Below are 12,444 nucleotides of genomic sequence, written 5' to 3'. Positions count from 1 at the left end.
ATTTCTAACATTTCAGACAAAGGCAGCTCATCACACTTTATTTTTACACCAAGAATATTCTAACCCCATGTCAAAGAAAAACATCATCCAGTGTATCTTAGTCTATTAGAATATACTCCACACAGTAGGACCATGAAAGAAGAGTATTTGATTACAATACTGTTTGAATCTTCATCTGGTTCCAGACATACTTCAGCAGCTTTGGGGAATATTTACAGAATATGAAGTTTTATGATATGCATCTTTCCTAATTCTAATATATATATTGATAACAATGCTCCAATAATATTTGTTCTTTACATCCCCATCTGGTGAGTAGTCGAGCACTTTCAGCTCCCATTGACTCTTTCCCATTGCAGTCAAAGGGAGTTCAGGGTGCTCAGAATCTGGCAGAAAGCACAGGATCAGCCTCTTACATTCTAAATAGATATTTTCATAATAACAAATATTTACGCTAATCAATTTCTTAACTCTATTTCAAGTGATAACTATTGCCGCCCTATGGTGCTTGAGAGTTTCTCTTGTTGTATATGTTTGTAACTGAAGTAACATATATGTTTTTTGTAAATGAGCATCCATTGTATTTGCTTATAAAAGCTAAATCACTACTCATTTATTTTCCCTGCGAGACCACCAGGATATTTTGATGATGCATACTATGATTGACTGCTAGTGCTACTGCACCTCCTTAATGCATTTACTCTATTGCTCCGTGTAGCAGGGTGGTCACCCGCTCCTGCCCGGAAGGGCTTAAAACAGCCCTCCAAGATCCTGGTATGTGGGTTGATTTCAGTACTGATGATGTAGCTTACTGGAGAGATCGTGGATCAAATGCCTGTCAACACCACACTGGGCCATTTGAAAAATCATGTTGGACTTTTACCAATGGCAAACAAACAAGATATTGTCCAGAAAAAAATATTTTTGGCATGGTGAGACATACACTCAAGAATGACTACTGTATTCACCATCAACAGGGTCTGTTTATTGTTTTGTTTGCAAACTTTTTGCATATAAATCTTCAACATCCCAGTTTGCTGCAGATGGATTTAGTGACTGGTGGAATACTGTTTTAATTGAACAACATGAAAATAGCACTACTCACAGAGATTCAGTGTTGACATATTTAAATCAAAGACGGTGATTTGGATTGACACAAAAATTGGAAGAACAAATTAAAGGGGAGTGTGAATACTGGCAACATGTCTTCCAGCGTGTTATAGCTGTTATTCAAACATTAGCTGAACGTGGTCTGCCTTTCCAGAATGGAAATTTCTTGGGATTGTTGGAGCTTGTGGCTCAGTTTGACCCATTTTTAGCAGGCCATATCTCAAAATATGGGAATGCTGGCAAAGGTAACCCATCATACTTATCGAAGACAATATGTGATGAACTCATTGATCTAATGAGTGACAAAGTTCATTCAGCTATTGTGGATGAAATAAGTATTGCTGGGTACTTCAGTTTATCTGTCGACTCTACACCTGATCTTTCACATATTGATCAATTGAGTATTGTACTAAGATATGTGTCTCCCACAGATGGAAAACCAGTAGCATGATTTATAACATTCCTCAATTTGAAAAGTCACACTGGTGAAGAAATGGCAAATCAAGTACTGCATTATCTGTGCCAAGTTTGCAAAATAGATTTCTCAAAGCGCAAAGGTCAATCTTATGACAAAGCTGCCAACATGTCAGGGCGTTAGCAAGGAATGCATAAGAAGCTTTTAGAACAGAACAAATATGCCATATTCATACCATGCGCTGCACACTCTCTCAATCTTGTTGGCCACAGTGCTGTTGATTGTTGTCTGGTGGCAGTAAGGTTTTTCTCAACAGTCCAATTACTTTATACATTTTTTCTCTGCCTCAACACATAGATAGGCAGTTCTTAAAACATATTTGGGCAATGACTGTGTGTTGAAATCTCTTTCTAATACTCGCCGGGAGGCACATGCAGTGGCACTAAGTGCAATTCTGGAGTCCTACTCAAAGATTGTGGATGCATTGGAAAATATAGTTGAAGACCAATCACAAAAGGGAGAAACTATATGAGAGGCAGAAAACATTGCAAACAAGATGCAAGAACTAGAGTTTGTATTCATGTTGACCACACAAGTCAAGCTCTCCAAGAAAAAGAATTGGATTTGAAAACATTGCAGACCTCTGTCAATCATTAGCAGACCAATAATACACTTTGAGGAATGATTCTGAAAGATCTGAAGACATATCAAAAGATATCTTACCTGATACTAACTACAAAGAAGCCCAGTCCCACAAGTGAATCAGGAAAAAAAAAAGCAAATGATAGCAGTGCAACAGAAACAGCATTGAATACTAGAGACAAATATTGCGTATCTACTTACTATACTATAATTGATACACTTGAAGCTCACATGAAGAGGAGAGGTGAAGTGTACAAAGAAGTATCAAGTAGATTTTATTTTCTAAATGATATGAACTTATCTGATGAACAATATTCACAAGGTTCCCAAAAGCTAGTTGACTCATATCCTGTTGACTTGAACATGAATCTCTGTGGAGAAGTACGGTAGTTCCACTGTTACATGAGCGCAAAGTTTAATGAAACAGGAAAAATGAAATTCAGTCACATTGATCTTCATGACACAATATTGAAAGATGGAATATAATGTGTATTTCGAAATGTAGAGATCACACTATGTATTTTTCTAACATTGATGATTATTAACTGCTCTGCAGAACACTCTTTTTCTCAGCTGAAAAGAATAAAAAACCCTCAGTGAACAACGTGTCAGGACAGACTTGATGCACTTTCCTTATTGTGTATGGAAGCAGACATGCTTCGTCGAGTCAGCTTCGATGAACTCATCCAGAATTTTGCAATCAGAAAATCTAGAAAGAAGCTATTTTAATTTCAGCATATATGTAAGTTTTGTGTCATTTCAAAAAATAAAATTTTATTTTATGGTATAGTATTGTTTTTATTTTGAATTACATATGGAGGGACACCATAATCTTTTCATTGTTTAGGGCCTCTAAATGTCTTAATTTGGCCCTGCTCTTTAGCTAATCTGTGAACTAAGCAAGTGTTGATTTAAGGATCTCCAGAATAATCCAAATGTTTTATTACATGATCCAGTGCATGCCTATTTAACAAGCAAGACTTAATTATTCCTTAAAGGACAAAAAGCTTGTTTGTAGGTATGACCACAATTTACCAATGCATACTGGTAATGTGTACAGATCTAACTTACTAGGATTTAGGTGAAGAACATATTAAGTTCTTGCTGCAATGAGTCACAGAAAATAACACATTGTAGAGAACTAATCAGTGTACTTTGACATTTTTAACATAGGTTTTAGTGTCTATATTAGAACATCCCAACTGTTAGAGTTTTATTTACTAAATTGCTGGGGTTTACGGTAAATAGCATATCTTAGTATTATCATTGTTTTCCTTCTACACTAAGAAGCAATGTGATTTTAAACAAAAAAGCAGTGTGCCTTTATCGCTTTATATTCGTAGGAATTTATAACATATTCTAACAGTGACATCTGTATTTCCCTATAGATTTTGCATCACATGTCCTGATCCATTAGTTAAAATACACTACTTGAAGTCACTGCAAGCATATGAATGCCATATGTCATATCACACAACACATTAAAGCATCTCTTTAAAGCGCCATTAGTGCCTCTTAGAAATCTTTGAAAGATTTTATTCAGTGAAAAGTCTGCCAGGCACCACTTTTTATTACATTTGCATACAAATGGTATCTTCTTCCTTAAGAGGAATGTTTCTGCTGCTTATATCATCCTCTGTTATAGCACAGTTACTTCTTGTAAACATTTTGATGTCAAAAAGAATAAGAGGGTTTTTTTTATGATTTCTATGACATCAAGGTCCCTTTAAGGGCTACTGACTTTTGTAGAGTCCTATAATTGAGCTTCATGTCTATCAAGTGTTTTGAGAGTAGAGTTCTTATTTGTGTTTTACAAGATCTGGTGGCAGATCACATAAGGCCCTATACTCCCCTGTGCCATGAGGCACACGGGGCATTCATGCTGAAAATGAGGATGAAATGTACGCTTGGAGTTGTGACAATACCATTTACATCTCCCATCAGGTAGTCACCAGCAGCCCCATTTTGGAAATAGGGCCTGATCCAAAGCTCGCTGAAGTCACTGGCAGTCTGGAATGTTAGATCAGCTTTATAATTCACTTTTGAGATTTCATCTGAATTTGTGGATTGTAGCTTAACAGACATGGAGAGGGACAGGGAGGGGAGCCATGGAGTATCTTTCCTGGATGGTATGTGCAACCGGTATGCACTGAATAAGGTTCGCCATTGTGGAGTCTTATGTAGTGAGTGAGGCAAGGGTCTATGGAAATGTATTTTTGGACACACATTTAGTTCACCCTTTCCTTTGAACTCTTACTTTGAATAGAGACCAGGCCTGGGAAATTTCATCTTGCCTGGTGAAACTTTCAGAAATGTATGATCAAATGGAAACAAGGGGTTATAATGGTCAATTGAAGTGTCCACAGGCATTCTCAGCTACCAGTGTAATAGCCGTACGTGTGGTTAGGGCAACTGGTTTACAAAATCACTTTTGCATCTATTAGATAGCACTTACTACTCTTAATGTGATAGATTTTTGCTTTTAGTAACCTAATAATTTTGACTCCTACTTTAATATCTTACTATGCTACAATCAGTAAATAATGCTGCCAACTGCAATTTTTTAATGTTGGAGTATGTGTAGATAGCTGGGTAAGTGTTGATTGCTATATCACAGTAAAACATAATGATTGTTTCAAGAGTCAAATACACTGAAAATGCAAACCTAATCACAAAGCACTAATGTCCTGATATTTAGAGCTTGCCTTCATCAGTCTTATTCCCCTATGGCTTAAAAAAATGCAGACCTTTGAATTGCTTCCTTTCCCTCTACAATATAAACAGGCACTTCATTAATGGTTAATAAAATATTGTCTATTCCTCTGTTTAACAAAAGAATGATTAATTCTTGAATGGATATTATGTAAGAATGACTAAAAAGAGGTCTGTATTTTGACACTGAATGCTGCACTTTAGGAACCATGGCAGCTGAAGTATAAAAGCGTGCCATGTTCCTACTACCACCAAAGCAGAAATTCTAGCAGTTGATTAAGGCTGAGATTTTCAAAGAAGCCTAAGGGAGATAAGTGATGAAATCCTGTTGAAATTCAGTGGGAGCTGAATTATTTCCTTAGTCCCCTTTGAAAATCTCAGCCTAAGATTTGTTCAAGATGGCTTGTTGGCTCCAAATACCGCTGTCTCTTATTTCTGAGTACACTCCTCCGGCTTAGCTACTTGTGCTTGATTTCTAGAGGCCTGATCCAATTCCCATAAGAGTCAGCAGAAATATTTCCATTGATTTAAATGGGAATTGGATTGGGCCATGGCAGAGTGAGAAGAATGAAAGCAAATGAAGAGAACAGATCTGTGGTGTGAGTTGCTGCTCCTACAACACAGATAGTGGATCCTTGGAAGCCATTGGTCTCAAGCATGGATGTTACCTCCAAGTCACAGCCCAGATATTGGTATTCCAGTGTTCTTGCCTCCACCAGTATATACAATAGACCTTTATTTTTGCTAGGCAACACTCACTAGTTACTCAAATGTAAATCCTACCATTTGTTTTGAAGAGAATCTTCCTAAAGGCCACAGATTAGCGTTCCATATGGGACCAAATCACATGGATCTAGCCTAAATTGCTGTGAGCACAACCATTAAGAAGTTTCATTTGATTGCCATGGGAAAACTGAGTCTTTAGAAAAAGTGAGAGCTAAATGATAATTAATCAAGAGTTCCAGGTAAAATTGGAAGTTTATTTCAAGTACCTGGATTCTTCTGATGCTTCTTTCATTTGAATTTTAATTAGAAATATTACAACCTAAAGTCAAAATGTGTTTGCAATTGGTAACTCTACTGAAAATAGTTATTTAACAATAACCAACTATTTTTAAATTAGGTTTATTTTTTTATAAACGTCAAAAACAACTAGGCAATATTTTCATATTTGGCCCCATAGATTTAGGTGCCCAACTTTGGGCAGCCAAGTTTGAAAATTGTAGCTTATTTTCCTTTTATTAGATTCAGCAATAGTGTAAATACATTAACATTTACAGAGCTACATTAATATTCTATGGCACAAAGAAAAATTATTGTACAACACATCTGTTGATTATAACTAGGAATCAGTGAAATAGGTTACATCAGTGTTGATCCAATCCTCAAAAGGCTATTGTAGGTTGGTTGCAAGATGGTATGGTATTGCCACCCTTACTTCTGTGCTGCTCCTGGCAGTGATGCTGCCTTCAGAACTCTCTGGCTATCCAGCACCACCATCAGCAGCAACACAAAAGTAAGGGTGGCATAGTATGGTATTCTGGGGTGGGGTGTCATCAGAGACTGAACTATTTTCAAAGAGGCTTCCAGCAAAAAGAAAAGAAACAGAAAGGAAGAAAGAAAGAAAGAAAGAAAGAAAGAAAGAAAGAAAGAAAGAAAGAAAGAATCACCCCTGGGTTAAATAATGCAATTTTGTCCAAAATACTTGAAAAAATAGTTCATTGGGAATTTTTGTTTTGTTTTGTTTTTGTTGAGTGGCCATTGGAATGCTATGATACCAGGGCAGAGGAAAGTTTTCTGGCTACTGGGTGGCAAAGAGTCATCAAGTCTCTTTTGGATTTTGGTATGCAACAAGAACATACCCTCCCTATACCCTCCTTCTTTTTTTTTTTCCCATAGCCTCCACTCACATTACGGCACCCTTCCCCCTGCTCTGTTTACTATCTTAGGCCTTGGCTATACTCACACTTTACATCGCTGCAACTGGGGTGTGAAAAAACACCCCCCTGAGCGCTGCAAGATACAGCGCTGTAAAGCGTCAGTGTAATCAGGGCAGCGCTCCCAGCGCTGCATGCTACACCCGTAAGGGATGTGGTTTACATGCAGCACTGGGAGAGCTCTCTCCCAGCGCTGCCGCTCTGACTACACTCACACTTCAAAGTGCTGCCATGGCAGCACTCCCGCAGCGCTGCCGGGGCAGCGCTTTGAAATTCCAAATGTAGCCATACCCTTAATCTCAGAACCCAGCATTGGAGAGGTGGGAAACATCAGGAGGTCGGGATGATGCAGGCCACCATACCATGTTATTTCAGATAATCTTTCTGAATGAGTAGGCAGTAAGATTTCAGGAGACATTCTGTGTTAGCTGTGATGCAGTTATTTTTAGAAGCAAATCACTACCGAAGTCTCACTCCAACTGGAATAGTTTCTTGGATGCAGAGTTCTTCCCAGAGGACATACCCACAGGAACAAAAGCATGTTGACATTTAAAGATGATAGGAAACAGCCTAAACGTTAGGGGCAGCTTTATGCAGAATTACAGAACTGGAGGCCTAGAAGAGGTAGATGGAGAAGTGCATTCTGGTAGCCTTTTGGAATTTCAATCTTGCTGAAATAAAACTAGATGACATTATGTATTTAGATGACCTCACTTCAAATACAGCAAATCATTCCGGAACACACATTCTGCAACATGGCCATGAAAGATATCACTTTGCTTTTAAAATGGATAAACCTGCAAAATCCACTGAAAATACTGTCACATATTTAGCTCTCTCCTGTAGCTAACAGAGGCTAGAATTGGCATAATCTGCAGCAAAGGAAGTTAATAGTGAGTAAAGGAGAAGCAGTACTTTCTCCTTAATTTTTCCTACCAAACCTCACACCACTTCTTTTACCATTAAACGATTATTTCCCAAACATTACAAGCCCTGCAAGTGTGAGTTTACAATACAGCTATTTACATCCAATGCCCACATTGGTTACCAGGGTAACCATCCCAAAGATACTCATAAAAATAAACAGCAGAGAACCGGAAGAAACCTAATATAAATAGAAACCTTTCTCCTTGATGCTTTACCACTGTTAAAATTGTAACAACTATAAAGAACCTTTCTTCTCCCAAAAATTTATATGGCACTTTAAACATTTCCTGTGTATTATAGATGGGATTCTCAGTCATACTTCTGGTAAAGAATAAAAATGCTAAGAGGAACTTCACAGCCAGGGGCGGCTCTAGCTTTTTTGCCACCTCAAGCATGGCAGGCAGGCTGCCTTTGGCGGCGTGTCTGCGGGAAGTCTGCCGGTCCCGTGTCTTTGGCGGGACTGACAGACCTCCCACAGGCGCACTGCCAAAGGCAGCCTGACTGTCGCCCTCACAGCGACCAGCAGGCCACCCCCCGTGGCTTGCCACCCCAGGCACACATTTGGAGCGCTAGTGCCTGGAGCTGCCGCTGTTCACAGCTCACTAGAATCTTCACCTTTCATCAGCAATGTTCCTCACAATCATTTGTTAATTGGTGAAATTATAACTTTAACTGGTGCTGTGGGATTTTAAAATGTGAATTCTGTAAAGGGCATGGCTTTCCTTCCCATCTTTGCTTTTGCATCTTAAGGAAGACTAAGACAAGGTGGTCTTTGGTTTTGTTTTCCATTAGCTAAGACATGTGTAGGTAATTTACTTAATAGCAGGGCCCTATGTCATATGCGGAAGGGTCCATAGATGTATTCATCACTATCTGCTGTCTCTTGACTCTCTCCTTGCTGTCCTACCAGTAGAGTATCCTTTGAATTATTAATTTTTATACAATATTTTTATTTTACACTGCTCCCAAATCCTCAATGTGCCACAGAGTTTTTACCATATTGACAAGATAACTGCACTGTAAAAGTTGTCAGGGGAAAGCTGAGAGTTCTATCAGCTGCACAGGACTATTTGCCTCATTTGGCAGGCACCAAGGCATGAGAAGCAGTCGTGGCTTCTAGTACTGATGACTATGTGTGTGTGAGTGTGAGAAAGAGAGAGAACACATGTACTATATAGTTAATAAAAATATGTTTTATAAGTATAAAGGAATCTCCTTACATACTACATTCCGTAATTACCAAGGGGGGAAATAGCTTGGAGTTAATATTGCTAAAATGCAATTTCTAGGAAGCATAATCAATAAAAATTAAATAAATGAGTCAATAGTTAATGCTATGTTAACATCCATAGCAATCTCAGTGTCCATGTCTTTTGTAACTAGGGCTGTCGATTAATCGCAGTTAAACGCATGTGATTAACTCCAAAAAATTAATCATGAATAAAAAATTTATTCACAATTAATCACTCTGTTAAGCGATAGAATATCTAGTGATATTTATTAAATATTTTTGGATTTTTTCTGCATTTTCAAATATATTGATTTCAATTACAACACAGAATACAAAGTATACAGTGTTCACTTTATGTTATTATTTTGATTACTAATATTTGCCCTCAAAAATGATAAAAGAAATTGTATTTTTCAGTTAACTTCATACAAGTACTGTAATGCAATCACTTTACTGTGAAAGTGTAGTTTACAAATGTATAGTTTTTGTTACATAACTGAGCTCAAAAACAGAACAGTGTAAAATTATAGAGCCTACAAGTCCATTCAAGTCCTACTTCTTGTTCAGCCAATCGCTCAGACAAACAACTGTGTTTGCATTTAAGGGACGTAATGCTGTTCTCTTCTTATTTACAATGTCACCTGAAAATGAGAGCAGGTGGTCACATGGCACTTTTGTAGCCGGGATTACATTGTATTTACATGCCAGATATGATAAACATTCAGATGCCCCTTCATGTTTTAGCCCCATTCCAGAGGACATGCTTCCATGCTGATGATGCCCATTAAAAAAACCAATTAATTAAATTTGTGACTGAACTCTTTGGGGGAGAATTGCATGTCTCCTGCTGTTTTACCCACATTCTGCCATATATTTCATGTTATAGCACTCTCAGCTGATGACCTAGAACACGTTTAAGAACACTTTCACTGCTGATATGACAAAACTCAAAGAAGGTACCAATGTAAGATTTCTAAAGATCACTACGACACTCAACCCAAGTTTTAAGAATCTGAAGTGCCTTCGAAAATCTGAGAGGGACTAGGTGTGGAGCATGCTTTCAAAAGTCTTAAAACTACAGAACCCGAACAACCAAAAAAGAAAATCAACCTGCCTCAGATGATGAAAATGAACATTCGTCAGTCCACACTGTTTTGGATTGTTATGGAGCAGAACCTATCATCAGCTTGGACGCATGTCCTCTTGAATGGTGGTTCCAGCATGAAGGGACATATGAATCTTTAAGGCATTTGGCACGAAAATATCTTGTGACCTGGCTACAACAGTGCCATGTGAACGCCTGTTCTCACTTTCAGGTGACATTGTAAACAAGAAGCAGGCAGCATTATCTCTTGAACATATAAACAAACTGGTTTGTCTCACTGATTGGCTGAACAAGAAGTAGGACTGAGTGGACTTGCAGGCTCTAAAGTTTTACATTGTTTTATTTTTGAATGCAGGTTTTTTTTATATAACTCTACATTCATAAGTTCAACTTTCATGATAAAGAGATTTCACTAGAGTGCTTGTAATGGGGGAATTGAAAAATATTATTTCTTTCCTTTTTTTACAGTGCATATATTTGTAATAAAAATAAATATAAACTGAGCACTGTACACTTTATATTCTGTGTTGTAATTGAAATCAATATATATGAAAATGTAGAAAACATCTAAAAATATTTAAGTAAATGGTATTCTATTATTAACAGCGTGATTAATCGTGATTAATTTTTTTAATCGCTTGACAGCCCTAATTGTAACAGATGTACACTCACTGACTTCACTCCACAACAGACTCCCTTTCGCTTCCATCATACTGCCACCCACAAGTAACATATGAGTATCTCTAAATCACACTAAAACACTAACTTCATTACAGCCTCAGGAAGACTAACATATTTTACTAATAGACATACTTCAACTGAGTGAAATTACTACTTAAAAATATCTGAGGTCATGGGTCAGGAGCAGGGGTCACCACCTTTGGCAGCTCTTGGAAGTATATGGGATTTGGAGACGGAATGCATAGGAGAAGAGGATCATCAAACTCACCATCTGAACAGAATAACTTAAGTAAAACTCTGTAAAGTTCCCTGGGGAGTAGGGAAAGTTTTTGGTTAACATCTATTTCCCTATCTAGCCATCTTGTTTTCCATTTGTTGTTGTTGGGCATCCATGTTTGCTACGCTTCTTCTCCACTAGTTTGGTGGACTTTTGAGAAAAGGTGTGAAAGGCCAGCCACACATCACTGGATAATCTGCCCATCAACAGGAGATTATAATAGCCCATCTCCCTGGTCACTCAGGGCTGTCCGCCTGAGACCGTGAATTCCTGTTTAGGATTAGGGTTGCTACCCTACTAGGTAGGTTCAGATCATAACAGCTCTGGTTTTATGGTTAGGGTTACTAATCTGCATGCAAAGTCAGCAGCCCACTGGCTGTCCTCAGTCTCTGGACACACAGAGGACGCTGCAGGGAAAAGACCAGTGAGAGAGAGGAATCAGTTACCTGGTCGCTGCCCCGTCTTCACGGAGAAGACCTGCCGGGGAAAGATCAGCCTACCTGCCTGTGGTCCTGTCTTTGAGCCCCTTGCTGTCTCACGTCTTCCACCATCCAGTGCTCCTGCCATCAAGACATGGTATAGCGACATCTCAGTAACTCTCACCATCTACCTGTATACTTAGGGTAGGTCTGAGCTTCAAGCTCTCTTTATATGTTAACTGCCTAGTCTGTTTATATCTGGTCCTGTACATTTGGAGGTCCTACTCAATGTTAACTTATCTTATTTTAATAAATCTTGTCAACTGTTTTGCATCTTACCCCATTGTATGTTTTCATTTGGGACTGTAACAACCCAATGATAGACGCAGGATTAGAGGGAACGAATCTTCTTGTCCTGGCCAAGCGAACAGTTGTGGTGACCGTGGCAGGATTCCCTATTTGTTTTGTCCCTCTTATTATTTGCTCGGCTAGTTAACTGCAACCCAGAGGTTGTGCGGGCAGGTTGCTGTTCCGAGTGCGCAGGAACAGGTACCAGTGGGTGGGCCTTGCAAGACTCTGCTTGGAATACTGCTGAGACCTGCTGCAGATAGAGCTGTATGTTGGCTGTCTCCTGTGACCTGGAAGCCATAGACTCCCTGCCTGCCTCTATGGCTACACTGGCGCTTTACAGCGCTGCAACTTTCACGCTTGGGGTGTGAAAAAAACACACCCCTGAGCGCTGCAAGATACAGCGCTGTAAAGCCTCAATGTAAACAGTGCCGCAGCGCTGGGAGCTACACCTGTAGAGGATGTGGAGTATAGCTGGCGCTGCGACCACACTCGAAACTTCAAAGCACTGCCGCGGCAGCGCTTTGAAGTGCAAGTGTAGCCATACCCTAAGACCAGGAAGAGTCACCGGCTTTGTTTGCCGCAGAAAAGCCCTTTCAGAGGCAAGTTTAAGTGACAGCCTTCAGTGCCGCTGACAGTA

The sequence above is a fragment of the Gopherus flavomarginatus genome, chromosome 2, assembly GCF_025201925.1.
Source record: "Gopherus flavomarginatus isolate rGopFla2 chromosome 2, rGopFla2.mat.asm, whole genome shotgun sequence".
Classification (NCBI taxonomy): Eukaryota; Metazoa; Chordata; order Testudines; family Testudinidae; genus Gopherus; species Gopherus flavomarginatus.
Note: the sequence above shows the minus strand (reverse complement) of the source record.